The following is a 15,522-nucleotide window of genomic DNA, read 5'->3' as shown; positions in this document are numbered from 1 at the left end:
GCTTAATAAACATGGTTTATTAATAAACTTAACTTTGTATACTTTTGCCAGTGTATGAGTGACATACTATCCTAGAAATGGATTGCTTTTGCTCTGTGTGCACCTTAAACTCTGACAGAAAATGCCAACAGTGATACAAAAAATAGATTGAGAAAGCTTTTCCTTCATATCCTTGAATACCTCGTAATAGTTTGTATTTTCAAAAAGCTGTGTTAATACGTGCGTCAGGGCTAAAGTGATATTAAAAAATTTAGAGGAATATGCTAAAAAGAAAAATATATACCTATGAACTTCTTAAACTCAATCTCATTTAAAATAATTTTAAACGCTGTTAATGAAGGCAAATCAGTAGACATTAATATCTTTAATGTCCTTTTCCTCTGTCAGTTTACTTGTTATTGTCTTACGGAGACACGTGGAAAAAACAACATAATACCTCACTAAGGGCCTGGTATCCAGTGAGTCTTGGGTTCTCTTTCTAACTGGCATCCACCAGATGTCTCCCCTCCTCCATTAAGGTGTGTTTTTCAGGAGGCTATTGCTTTCGGAAACATCTATTAGTAGACTAAAACTTAAAATATTTCCTCATAGGATTCTTTTTCTTTTTTAAGGGCATAGTTCATCTCTTTTAAAATAAACACAAAAATGACTTTTTTAGAAGTAGTACCGAACAGGAGTTAAAATGGCTTGATACTAATAGCATTTCCTCCATTGGGGAGGGGAAAACAAAGGACTGTACCCATAACAGAAAAATACTTTTTTATTTTATTTTTTTCAGGAAAACAGCATTTTATGTGGGGGGAGTAGGTAACTTAATAACGTAAAATTGATTTACTTAAGAGAATCTTCCTACTGAATTTGTTTTGATATATTAAGAATACACACACTTATCCCTGAAATACATTTAATCATATTTATATTTTTCTGAGAGCCCTTTAAATGTTTTTTTAATGTTTATTTTTATTTTTGAGAGAGAGAGAGAGAGAGAGCACATGCACACAAGTGAGGGAAAGCAGAGAGAGACACACAGAATCCGAAGCAGGCTCCAGACTCAGAGCCTGACGTGGGGCTCAAACCCATGAACCATGAGATCATGACCTGAGCCAAAGTCAGACGCTTAACCGACTGACCAACCAAGGTGCCCGAGAGCCGCTTTTTTTTTTTAATACTTCCAAAGTTGGGGTGTCGGGGTGGCTCAGTTGGTTGAGTGTCTGACTCTTGACTTGGGCTCAGGTCATGATCCCTGGATTGTGGATCAAGCCCTGTGTTGGGCTTTGTGCTGAGCATGGAGCCTGCTTAAAGATTCTTTCTTTCCCTCTGCCCCTCTCCCCTCTTCGTGCTCTAAAATTAAATATATATATATATATTTTTTTTTTAACTTTCAAAATTTCTCAAAAATGAGATTTTTCCAGTATAGCCAAATTACACAAATATTAAATGTTTATCTTCAATAAAATACTAGCAAACCTAATTCAACAGTACATTAAAAAAATCATTAACCATGTTCAAGTGGGAATTAATCCTGGGTTGACAGGATGGTTCAATATTCACCAAAAAATCAACATGATACATCTCATCAATAAGAGAAAGGATGAGAACCATATGATCATTACAATAGATACAGAAAAAGCACTTGACAAAGTACATCGATTTGCAATTAAAAACCCACAACGAAATAGGTTTAGAGGGAACATACCTCAGCAAAATAAAGACCACATATGAAAAACCCACAGCTAATATCATCGTCAATGGGGACAAATTGAGATCTTTTCCTCTAAGGTCAGGAACAAGATAAGGATGTCCACGCTCATCACAGCCATCAGACAACAAAAATAAACAAAAGGCATCCAAATGGGTAAGGAAGAAGTAAAACTTTCATATCAAAAAGCTGCTGGAACTGAAACAAATTTAGTAGAGTCATAGGATACAAAATCCATGTACAGAAATCTGTTGCATTTCTGTACACCAAGAACAAAGCAGGAGAAATTAAGAAAACAATTCCATTTACAATTCCACCAAAAATATTAAGATACCTAGGAATAAACCTAACTAAATAGATAAAAGACCTGTACTCTGAAAACTATAAATTACTGAAGAAAGAAATTGAAGATGACACAACAAATAGTACTCCTATTTTTTAAAGTATTATTTCATCTGCATGGCAACTCTACAAGCTTATTTGAAACTTACAGACAGGTTAAGAAACTTGCCTGTATGTAAGAAACATACATTCAGGCATACCTGACATGAGACCGGAACACAGAACTCAGACCTTCTCACCACATTAGGCCATCTTTTCCATATGTAGCACCTCTGCCTTTTGGTACCTCCAAGTTTCTAAACTTCTCATCCTGTGAAAATAAAGGTAATTGAACATTATGCCATGAGAGCTATCAAAATAAATTCTAGTGGATTGAAGATTAGAGTAAAAAAAGTCATACTAAAGAAGAAACTGTATTTGAATATTCATATAATCTTTAATGTTGGAGGAAGAAACTTTACAGGCCTAGCACTAACAGAAAAAATAAAGTTAGGAAAATCTGCAGATAAGAACAATTCACACTTCTGAATTTAACTCCCCATAACTAAATCAAAATATAAATTACGATGGAAGGAAATTTTTGCAACAAATAGGACAGCCAAACAATTTATCTTTTTAATATGTACAAATCACTTCACAAATCAGTAAGATGAAGACCCCATTAATGGGCAAAAGACATGAATAGACCAGTTCCATTAAAAATACACGTGATTGGGGCGTCTGGGTGGCGCAGTCGGTTAAGGTCCGACTTCAGCCAGGTCACGATCTCGCGGTCCATGAGTTCGAGCCCCGAATCGGGCTCTGGGCTGATGGCTCAGAGCCTGGAGCCTGTTTCTGATTCTGTGTCTCCCTCTCTCTCTGCCCCTCCCCCGTTCATGCTCTGTCTCTCTCTGTCGCAAAAATAAATAAACGTTAAAAAAAAAAATTAAAAAAAAAATACACGTGATAAGAAAACACAAAATAGCACAAACTGAAAACATGTCCAATCTCACCAGTAATGAAATAAGACCACTTAGACAATCCCTGTTTAACTAATCTGTCAATTTGGTCAAGATTTAGAACAACACTCTTCCATTTTGCAATGGCTTGAGGAAAATTACACACTCCTACTTTTGGTGGGAAAGAAAATTTGTATAACCTTTCTAAGAACAATTAGGTAAAATGTTTTAGAAGTCTTAAAAATGTGCATACACTTTAGCCCAGAAATTGTAGCTAGAAATTTATCTTATATTAAAATGTATTCATGTGTTTACAGATGTTTATTGCAGTATATATGTATATATACGTACATATATATGTATATGTACATATGTTTTAATATATGTTTAATATATATATTTAACATATATATATGTTTAATATATATTTAATATATTTTTAATTTTAATATATTTATATTTAATTAATATATTTATATTCAATATATGTTAATAATATATGTTTAATATATATTTAACATATATATGTTTAATATATATGTTTAATATATATTTTAATATACACATATATATTTTAATATCATAAAAATAGAAATCAGCCTAAATGTGCAACTTTAGAGAACAGGTTAAACTAACGAATTTGTGCAGTAAAAAAAATTAAAGCCATTTAAAAATACCACGTTGTGGGATAATACAGTTTTTGATGTGTGTAGAGTTTAGAATACATCGCTAAGTGGATTAAAAGAATCCATCTTAATAAGGGGGGTACTTTATTATATATTTTGGAGGGAAATCGTATCTATGCACATGCACAAAAAAGTCTAAAGAACTCTATTCCAAACTGTTTCTCCTGCTTGCCACTGCACAGTGATAATGTGAATAATTTTTTTTTTTACCTTTTCCTATTTTCCAGTCTGCTCTGAACCAATTTTATGTTTCTAATTTTAAAAATACTGAGAGGAGCAAGGCTGAGGAGAGCGGAGCCGGCTGCGGAGCGCCCACACTGGTGGCTGCCTCCGGGCGGGTGCGGGCTGGAGAACTTCCGAAGATGGCGGCGTAGGAGGACGCTGGGCTCACCGCGTCCTGCGGTTCACTTAGATTCCACCCACACCTGCCTAAGTAACCCAGAAAACCGCCAGAAGAGTAGCAGAACGGAGTCTCCAGAGCCAAGTGCAGACGAGAGGCCCACGGAAGAGGGTAGGAAGGGCAAAGAGGCGGAGCGCGCTCCACAGACTGGCGGGAGGGAGCCAGGGCGGTGGAGGGGCAGCCCGCCTGGCAAGGCGGAATCCCCGAGTCTGACTTGCAAAAGCAGAGGGGCCGGACTGCGTGAGTTCTGACAGCCAGCAGGACTTAACATCTGGAATGTTAAAAGTCAGCAGCTCTGCTAGGAGAGTGGGAGGGCAAGAGGACACCGGGAGGGAGAGGTGGAGAGGTGTTGAGCCCCGGGCAGACAGAGCTCAGCTCAGCGGGGAACAAAGGCGCTGGCCAGCGCCATCTCCCTCGCCCATCCCCCAGCCAAAACCCCAAAGGGAACCAGTTCAGCGAACTTGCTTGCACCGTGCAAACACCCAGCGCTGTGCTTCTGTGGATCCACCCCCCGACGGGTCGGCCTCCCTCCCGGTGCCACAGGGCCCCTCCCGCAGGGGACCACCAACGGCCAAGAGAGCTAAGCCTGCCCCTCCTGCCCCTGTGCACCTTGCGGATCCACCCTGGCTAATACACCAGATCCCATCAAAGCAGCACCACAAGCCTGGCAGTGTGCAAGTAGCCCAGACAGGGGCCATACCACTCCACAGTGAGTCCTGCCCCTGGGAGAGGGGAAGATAAGGTACACACCAGTCTGACTGTGGCCCCAGTGGTGGGCTGGAGACAGACATCAGGTCTGACTGCAGCCCTGCCCGCCAACACAAGTTACTTCAGACAGTACAGGGGAAGTGCCCTGCAGTTTGGCAGCCACCCCAGGGACTATCCAAAATGACAAAAGGGAAGAATTCTCCTCAAAAGAAACTCCAGGAAGTAGCAACAACTAACAAATTGATCAAAAATGATTTAGGGGCACCTGGGTGGCTCAGTCAGTTAAGCGTCCGACTTCGGCTCAGGTCACGATCTCACGGTCGGTGAGTTCGAGCCCCGCGTCGGGCTCTGGGCTGATGGCTCAGAGCCTGGAGCCTGCTTCCAATTCTGTGTCTCGCTCTCTCTCTGCCCCTCCCCCCTTCATGCTCTGTCTCTCTCTGTCTCAAAAATAAATTTAAAAAAACGTTAAAAAATGATTTAAGCAATATAACAGAACAGGAATTTAGAATAATAGTCATAAAATTAATCGCTGGGCTTGAAAAAAGTATAGAGGACAGCAGAGAATCTATTGCTACAGAGATCAAGGGACTAAGAAATAGTCATGAGGAGCTAAAAAATGCCATAAATGAAGTGCAAAATAAAATGGAGGTGACCACAGCTCGGATTGAAGAGGCAGAGGAGAGAATAGGTGAATTAGAAGATAAAATTATGGAAAAAGAGGAAGCTGAGAAAAAGAGAGTTATAAAAATCCAGGAGTATGAGGGGAGAATTAGAGAATTAAGTGATGCAATCAAATGCAACAAAATCCATATATTAGGAATTCCAGAAGAGGAAGAGAGAAAGGGGCTGAAGGTATACTTGAACAAATCATAGCTAAGAACTTCCCTGATCTGGGCAAGGAAAAAGGCATTGAAATCCAAGAGGCACAGAGAACTCCCTTCAGACATAACTTGAATAGATCTTCTGCATGACATATCATAGTGAAACTGGAAAAACACAAGGATAAAGAGAAAATTCTGAAAGCAGCTAGGGATAAACACGCTCTAACATATAAAGGGAGACCTATAAGGCTAGTAACAGACCTATCACTGAACTTGGCAGGCCAGAAAGGAATGGCAAGAAATCTTCAATCTGATGAACAGAAAAATATGCAGCTGAGAATCCTTTATCCAGTAACTCTGTCATTAGGAATAGAAGGAGAGATAAAGATCTTCCCAAACAAAAACTGAAGGAATTCATCACCACTAAACCAGCCCTACAAGAGATCCTAAGAGAGATTCTGTGACTGAAATGTTGCAAGGACCACAAAGTACCAGAGACATCACTGCAAGTATGAAAACTACAGACATCACAATGACTCTAAACCCATATCTTTCTATAATAATACTGAACGTAAATGGACTAAATGCTCCAACAAAAGACATAGGGTATCAGAATGGATAAAAAAAAAAACAAGACCCATCTATTTGCTATCTACAAGAGACTCATTTTAGACCTGAGGACACCTTCAGATCGAAAGTGAGGGGATGGAGAACTATCTATCATGCTACTGGAAGTCAAAAGAAAGCTGGAGTAGCCATACTTATATCAGACAAACTAGATTTTAAATTAAAGGTTGTAACAAGAGATGAAGAAGGTCATTATATAATAATTACAGGATCTATCCATCAGGAAGAGCTAACAATTATAAATGCCTATGCGCCAAATACGGGAGACCCCAATATATGAAACAATCACAACCATAAGCAACCTTATTGATAAAAATGTGGTAATTGCAGGGGACTTTAATACTCCACTTACAGTAATGGATAGATCACCTAGACACAGGATCAATAAAGAAACAAGGGACCTGAATGATACATTGGAACAGATGGACTTGACAGATATTTAGAACTCTGCATCCCAAAGCAACAGAATATACTTACTTCTCAAGTGCACATGGAACATTCTCCAAGATAGATCACATACTGGGTCACAAAACAGCCCTTCATAAGTATACAAGAATTGAAATCATACCATGCATACTTTCAGACCACAATGCCATGAAGCTTGAAATCAACCACAGGAAAAAGTCTGGAAAACCTCCAAAAGAATGGAAGTTAAAGAACACCCTACTAAAGAATGAATGGGTCAACCAAGCAATTAGAGAAGAAATTTAAAAATGTATGGAAACAAACGAAAATGAAAATAGAACAATCCAAATGCTTTGGGATGCAGCAAAGGCAGTCCTGAGAGGAAAATACATTGCAATCCAGGCCTATCTCAAGAAACAAGAAAAACCCCAAATACAAAATCTAACAGCACACCTAAAGGAAATAGAAGCAGAACAGCAAAGACACTCCAAACCCAGCAGAAGAGAAATAATAAAGAGCAGAGCAAAATAAACAATATAGAATCTAAAAAAACTGTGGAGCAGATCAATGAAACCAAGAGTTGTTTTTTTTAAAAATAAACAAAATTGATAAATCTCTAGCCAGGCTTCTCAAAAAGAAAAGGGAGATGACCCAAATAGATAAAATCATGAATGAAAATGGAATTATTACAACCAATCCCTCAGAAATACGAGCAATTATCAGGGAATACTATGAAAATTACATGCCAACAAACTGGACAACCTGGAAGAAATGGACAAATTCCTAAACACCCACACACTTCCAAAACTCAAAATGGATGAAATAGAAAGCTTGAACAGACCCATAACCAGTGAAGAAAAGGCATCAGTTATCAAAAATCTCCCAACAAATAAGAGTCCAGGACCAGGTGGCTTCCCTGGGGAAGTCTACCAGACATTTAAAGCAGAGATAATATCTATCCTTCTCAAGCTGTTCCAAAACATAGAAAGGGAAGGAAAACTTCCAGACTCATTCTATGAAGCCAGTATTACTTTGATTCCCAAACCAGACAGAGACCTATCAAAACAAGAGAACTACAGGCCAATATCCCTGATGAATATGGATGCAGAAATTCTCAATAAGATACTAGCAAATCAAATTCAACAGCATATAAAAAGAATTATTCACCATGATCAAGTGGGATTCATTCCTGGGCTGCAGGGCTGATTCAACATTCACAAATCAATCAATGGGATACATCACATTAATAAAAGATAAAAACCATATGATCCTGTCAATCGATGCAGAAAAAGCATTTGACAAAATTCAGCATCCTTTCTTTTTTTTTTTTTTTTTTCAGCATCCTTTCTTAATAAAAGCCCTCGAGAAAGTCAGGATAGAAGGAACATACTTAAGCATCATAAAAACCATTTATGAAAAGCCCACAGCTAACATCATTTTCAATGGGGAAAAACTGAGAGCTTTCCCCCTGAGATCAGGAACACAACAGGGATGTCCACTCTCACCGCTGTTGTTTAACATAGTGTTGGAAGTGCTAGCATCAGCAATCAGACAACAAAAGGAAACCAAAGCATCAAAATTGGCAAAGATGAAGTCAAGCTTTCGCTTTTTGCAGATGACATGATATTATACATGGAAAATCCGATAGACTCCACCAAAAGTCTGCTAGAACTGATACATGAATTCAGCAAAGTCGCAGGATACAAAATCAATGTACAGAAATCAGTTGCATTCTTATACACTAATAATGAAGCAACAGAAAGACAAATAAAGAAACTGATCCCATTCACAATTGCACCAAGAAGCATAAAATACCTAGGAATAAACCTAACCAAAGATGTAAAAGATCTGTATGCAGAAAACTATAGAAATCTTATGAAGGAAATTGAAGAAGATACAAAGAAATGGAAAAACATTCCATGCTCACGGATTGGAAGAATAAATATTGTTAAAATGTCAATACTACCCAAAGCAATCTACACATTCAATGCAATCCCAATCAAAATTGCACCAGCATTCTTCTCGAAGCTAGAACAAGCAATCCTAAAATTTGTATGGAACCACAAAAGACCCCAAATAGCCAAAGTACTTTTGAAGTAGACCAAAGTGGGAGGCATCACAGTCCCAAACTTTAGCCTCTACTACAAAGCTGTAATCATCAAGACAGCATGGTATTGGCACAAAAACAGACATATAGACCAATGGAATAGAATAGAAACCCCAGAACTAGACCCACAAACGTATGGCCAACTAATCTTTGACAAAGCAGGAAAGAATATCCAATGGAAAAAAGACAGTCTCTTTAACAAATGGTGCTGGGAGAACTGGACAGCAACATGCAGAAGGATGAAACTAGACCACTTTCTTACACCATTCACAAAAATAAACTCAAAATGGATAAAGGACCTGAATGTGAGACAGGAAACCATCAAAACCCTAGAGGAGAAAGCAGGAAAAGACCTCTCTGACCTCAGCCGTAGCAATCTCTTACTCGACACATCCCCAAAGGCAAGGGAATTAAAAGCAAAAATGAACTATTGGGACCTCATGAAGATAAAAACCTTCTGCACTTCAAAGGAAACAGTCAACAAAACTAAAAGGCCACCAACAGAATGGGAAAAGGTATTTGCAAATGACATATCGGACAAGGGCTAGTATCCAAAATCTATAAAGAGCTCACCAAACTCCACACCCAAAAAACAAATAATCCAGTGAAGTAATGAGCAGAAAACATGAATAGACACTTCTCTAAAGAAGACATCTGGATGGCCAACAAGCACATGAAAAGATGCTCAACATCACTTCTCATCAGGGAAATACAAATCAAAACCACACTCAGATATCACCTCACACCAGTCAGAGTGGCCAAAATGAACAAATCAGGAGACTATAGATGCTGGAGAGGATGTGGAGAAATGGGAACGCTCTTGCACTGTTGCTGGGAAAGCAAACTGGTGCAGCCGCTCTGGAAAACAGTGTGGAGGTTCCTCAAAACATTAAAAATAGATCTACCCTATGACCCAGAAATAGCACTGCTAGGAATTTACCCAAGGGATACAGGAGTGCTGATGCATAGGGGCACTTGTACCCCAATGTTTATAGCAGCACTTTCAACAATAGCCAAATTATGGAAAGAGGCTAAATGTCCATGAACTGATGAATGGATAAAGAAATTGTGGTTTATATACACAATGGAATACTACATGGCAATGAGAAAGAATGAAATCTGGCCTTTTGTAGCAACGTGGATGGAACTGGAGAGTGTTATGCTAAGTGAAATAAGTCATACAGAGAAAGACAGATACCATATGGTTTCACTCTTATGTGGATCCTAAGAAACTTAACAGAAGACCATGGGGGAGGGGAAGAAAAAAAAAAAGAGGTTAGAGAGGGAGGAAGCCAAAACATAAGAGACTCCTAAAAACTGAGAACAAACTGAGGGCTGATGGGGGGTGGGAGGGAGGGGAAGGTGGGTGATTGGAATTGAAGGCACCTGTTGGAATAAGCACTGGGTGTTGTATGGAAACCAATTTGACAATAAATTTCATATTAAAAAAATAAAAATTAAAATAAAATAAAATAAAATAAAATAAAAATACTATTAAAATGTAGAAACACTAAACATAACATACACTCAAACTTATTTATGTTAAATTCAACTAGCTTCAGTGAGACTGATCAGAACCCTTTAGAGTTTACAGAAGTGAGTTAAGATTTCCTCTTCTTTCCAACAGGGAAGAATAGTATCTCCCAGGGAAGGATTATGTTCTCTCTTTAGTTTCTTTATCTCATTTGGAGAAGTCTTTCACAGAGCAATGAGTAGGATTCCTATTTCCACAAATAGAGGGTTGGTCTGGAATGTCTAATGATCCTACTTGTCAGCAGGTCTTAGAAAGCAGTTCTTTTCATCTTCAAATAAAAATGTCTCTATGAAAGTCTGAGGTAGGATTACTGATAAGCTGGCACATCCTAGTTAGAAGCTATTCCTCAATAGGTAGGTTTTCCTCTAATTATCTCTGTGGTACAGGACTATTAAATAAATCAACTGAGACAGCAAGGCATTATACAATTTGGTAAGAGCCACGTTCTGTTTCCCAGGAGCCCCGAGGGGCTCTGGCAGGAGGAATGTGGAGGGCAGCTAGGGTCCACAGAAGATGGAGAGTCCTGAAGGGGAGCTCCTGTCCCCTGAGAACTGCGGGGAAACATCCAAGGGAAGCACCACTAGGCAGAAGGCAGCTTGGAGGTCCTCTGCTCACGCCATCTCAGAGCCAGAATGGTTACCTCTTGCTTTCCTCAGTTTCCCCCACCAGACATGGCATGGTCTTCACTGATTGATTCAAACTGTCCTAAGCTTTAGTGTTTTCTGGCACCAATCCCTTAATTATAGTAAAGTGATTTTAGTGTTGAAAGATATAGTAAAGCAGCCAATTAATTTTTTTGTCAGTTCTATTCAGAGTGGGGAAAGAAAAGAATTAACATGACCTCATTCTCAGACTAAAATCAGGGAATACAAATTGAGATTATTCAGACTCAGATATAGATGTTTTTTGCCAAAGGCTATGTGAAGTTTTATTAGGGTAACGGTCTTTAAGAAACAAATTAGTCTTTAAAAAGAAGCCAATGATCGGGGTGCCTCAGTGACTAAGTCCGTTGAGAATCGGACCCTTGATTTCTGCTCAGGTCATGATCTCACAGTGGTTCATGAGATTGAGCCCTGCATCAGGCTCTGTGCTGACAGCTTGGAGCCTGCTTGGGGTTCTCTCTCTCTCTCTCTCTCTCTCTGCCCCTTCCCTGCTCATGCTCTGTCAAAAAATAGACTAGAAAAAGAAGAAGAAGAAGAAGAAGAAGAAGAAGAAGAAGAAGAAGAAGAAGAAGAAGAAGCCGCCGCCAATGATCATGGATAATATATAGCTGGGGAGAAAACGGAAAAAAGGAAAAAGTGAAGTAGCAACTTTCTCCCAACTAGAGCTAAGAACAGGGTGGAAGAGAAGTTAAGGAAGGGCCAGTAAGTACTTTATTTCAAATTCTCTAGCTTTTGGTTTCATTGTTAAAGATTTATTGTTTATTTCTCAGAAAATCTAGATGAATTTATTTTAACTTGGCCAGGTCCTTTAGTGACACACTTTATGAATATTCAGCAACCACTCTTCATTACCAAATCTGAAATTTCTGCTGGCCGCATTAGTTAGCATTGGTTTCTACGTTTAGGAAGACTCCTGCTCTATTCACAGTTCTGCAGTGTGGTTATTGTGCTGCTCAGAATTATTCTTTTTCTTCCAGTGCTTTTCACAAACAAATACTATTATTTCGCTAACGACTCTTTGGGAGAGACACCTGGATTTTGGATGAATCACTAGCTCTTAAGTGACTGGAGGAGTGTGAGATATGCTCACACAGGCTGGAAGCTGGTACCCCTAAGGAGGGCATTCAACTTTCATACAATCTTCAAAGCTTTTGACTGTCAACTTAGTACACATGATGTGTTACATTTTCCCAACCTTACTTTGGAGGATCCTTCTTTGGATAATCACGTTTCCTTCAAAGGGAGAAGTTGCTCAGAGAACACAGATGGTTCTGGCACTCTTCTTAAAACTTCTGAGCCAAGCTAAAGACTGTTTATTTAGTGACATTAATTTCAAACTTAATCTCAGTGTTTTGCTCATAGCAACACTCAAGAAATGTTTCCCATTTTCCGTTTAAAAGGATATGACCACAAAATTTGGGGCACCTGGGTGACTCAGTCAGTTGAGCGTCCAGCTTCGGCTCAGGTCATCTCACAGTTTGTGGGTACAAGCCCCACGTCGGGCTCTGTGCTGACAGCTTAGAGCCTGGAGCCTGCTTCTAATTCTGTGTCTCCCTCTCTCTCTGCTCCTCCCCCGCTCATGCTCTGTCTCGCTCTCTCTCTCCTTCAAAAATAAAAACATTAAAAAAAATTTTTTAAAGGATACCACCATAAAATTCATAAAAACAATCTATCCTTCCATAGTGTCTTCTCAAAAAAGCTTTCTTTCATGAGTCTACAAAGACTTCCTACCACCTTTCTTTTTAACTATGAAGAATTACAAAGAAGATATTTTATCAGTGTATTTAGATTTTACGTTTGTTGATATCACTGACAAATGATGGTCATGATAATACCTACATTAAGTAAATTTTGAATGCTTGAAATTGACACCATAGAGTGTGTCTAGATTCCATAACTTTTATTTGCACTGGGAAATAAGGAAATTAATTTGACTCACTTAATTACAGTATCCACTTTACTGTGGTGGTCTGGAACCAAATCTGCAATATCTTCAAGGTCTGCCTGTGTTCTGCTGAAGAATATTAATCTATTTAAATCTTATAAATTCTATAGATTATACACAACTATTATCTCCAATTTATAGATGAGGAATCCAAGATTTGGAGAGGTTAAAGGCATTCCTGAGGTCACAATTTACACTTAGAACTGGGATTAAAACCCAAATGTCTCTGCTCAAAAATCCCCTAACTACTCTAGATCACAGCCTCCTCATTTCAGAATAAAAACATCCTGCATCTAACGTTGAAAATCAAGTAGTTCATCTCTAGAAGGAGAAATAATAATACCAATCTTTATTGTTACGATCTGTTATAGCTGCAAAGTACTTTCAGGCTAATGACATTGGATTATCTCAAAAACAACTTTAGCAACAAGTTTGAATATCCCCATTTTATAGATGAAGAAGCCGATTTCCAATAACTTGAAAAGATTCTCTCAGGGGGTATATAAATGGTCAGTGGCAGAAGCAAGATCTCCATCCCATCTCATTGTGTGGGTCTCACCACCTGTTGATGCTATTCTAGGCAGAAAATGGTGATGGGCCATGTTTTCTGGGAGATGCTGCCATTTTCTTGAAAGAAATTCTGGTGTGACAAGAACACTTTCCCAGAGGAAAGAGAGACTTGCAGAAGTATTTGAATTTACCTTTCTGCCCTGAATCAGCCCCAGAACCAGAATAATCTAGCCCATTTGTCAACAGCAGTTAGTTTCAATGCAGACATGTGACTAAGGTATCCTTGGGGAAAGGGACTGTGAAAACCTGAAGCACTGTATAAACTAAAATACACAAAATTGTATTTTATTCACTGAAACAGTTTTTAAATATTTAAACCTTAACATTCTGTACTAAGGTGGTCCTCACTGGTGCCAATAATAGCTAAATTTCGTTTAAAACTACTTTTCACTTTGAGAAGAGTTGTGTGGTGTAATTCTCTTCATGTGTGTGACTTAGCCAGCTAACAGTGCAAGAGATGAATACTTTCATCTCCCATTCAACCCTCACCTCCAATCACTGCAGAGTCTTTGTGCATGCACTTTTTTTAGTATATTTTTTTAAGCTTATTTATTCAGAGACAGAGTTCACACAAGTGGCAGGATGGGGGACAGGAGGCAGAGACAAGAAGAGAAAATTCCAACTGCGCCTGTGGAGCCCAGACAGGGTGGAGGGCTCAAATTCAACCGAGAGATCGTGACCCGAACAGAAATAGAGTCTAATGCTTAACTGACTGAGTCACCCAGGTGACCTTTATACATGCATTTTAATTTTTATTCCACCAACCCCTAACCTCTGTTCAGTTTTGAGGGAACCGTATGAAAATATGGTCTTAGAAGCTTCAACTATGTTGTGATATTTTTCTTAGTTGAATGTCAGTATTAGTTGTAATTTTCTAAATATTTATAAATTACTAAAGGAGGAGAATTGGCCAAAAATATGCTAGGTAGCAAGGGAATAACATCCTTAAGAATCCACCATCATCCTCAAATAACATGTATTGAACATTGGCTAGGTATGAAGCTAGCTGGCTATATATATATGACTCTATTCACTCTTCACAATAGATCTATGAAGTAAGTGGGTCTTCTAATCTCCACTTCCCAAATGTGAAAAGTAGGGCACAGAAAGATCAGGTAATTTTCCAAAGGTCACATAGACAGTGAGAGAGCTAGGTTTCAAGTCCCAGCTACCTGGTTTTAGAGCATGTACGCTTTACTCTATGTACAATATTGAGAGACAAATGTAAAACCCTTTGAGACCTAAAAAAGAAAATCTGTTTCTCAGGAAAAATGAAAAGTAAAATTGAAGAGTTGGAGGCAATATAAAAAACATAATTTTCTTTCTTCCAACTGAAAATAAAATCCATTAAAACGAGATAGACATTAATCAAATGTGAATTAAGTTACACATGCAGGAAAAGTGTCAGAATTAAGTCAGAAAATGTTAAGTGAAAAAGTTTTATGTTAGTGCAGAGCCCAAGATCTGAATTTACATAAACTCAACTTTATCACTAATGCACGCAAGATAACAGGGTTCAAGTCCTTTACGCCAAGCCTACACGTAGCCAGCACTTGCCAAGGTTTATTCCAGCTTCAGATCCTTCATTTCAGAAGTGCAGTTTGGATTGGATAATCTCCACAAATCTCTTTCTGCTTCTGGGATGTGGTCGGTGCCTTAATACTTGCTTTGTATTTTCTCCATGCCGAGCACAGGGCTGGGTTCTGTGGAGATACACGCAAGCAAAGGCGTGATCCCATGCCTTCCGGGAGGGGCCCCTGGTCCTCAGTAGTGACAGGCGAAATTCCTGAAAACCTGAATCCTCAGGTGGGTGGCACCTGCTGCCAGCACCCTTGACACTGAAATTGAGCACCTCTGACTCACGATTATTAGACACTGTTAGACTTTTGCTACTGTCAGAACATTTATAAAAGAGTTTACAAAATTTTTTTTAATGTTTATTGTTGAGAGTGAGCGAATGAGCGCAGGAGAGGGCAGAGAGAGAGGGAGGCACAGAATCTAAAGTAGGGTCCAGGCTCTGAGCTTTCAGCACAGAGCCTAATGGGGGGTCTCAAACTCCCGAACCATGAGATCATGAC

The 15,522-nt window shown here is 39.0% G+C and overlaps 1 long non-coding RNA gene across 1 annotated transcript in view; it reads right to left on the bottom strand.

The window, feature by feature from the left end:
* LOC123381444 overlaps positions 1–15,522 on the bottom strand; it is a 44,410-nt gene that overhangs the window by 22,215 nt on the left and 6,673 nt on the right. Inside the window, exon 2 of the long non-coding RNA XR_006588424.1 lies at positions 2,242–2,351. This is a non-coding gene — a long non-coding RNA (uncharacterized LOC123381444). The remainder of the gene's footprint in view (positions 1–2,241; positions 2,352–15,522) is intronic.

Source organism: Felis catus, chromosome D3, assembly GCF_018350175.1.
Source record: "Felis catus isolate Fca126 chromosome D3, F.catus_Fca126_mat1.0, whole genome shotgun sequence".
Taxonomy (NCBI): domain Eukaryota; kingdom Metazoa; phylum Chordata; class Mammalia; order Carnivora; family Felidae; genus Felis; species Felis catus.
The sequence above is the reverse complement of the archived record's forward strand: the minus strand, read 5'-3'. Positions and strand labels throughout refer to the sequence as shown.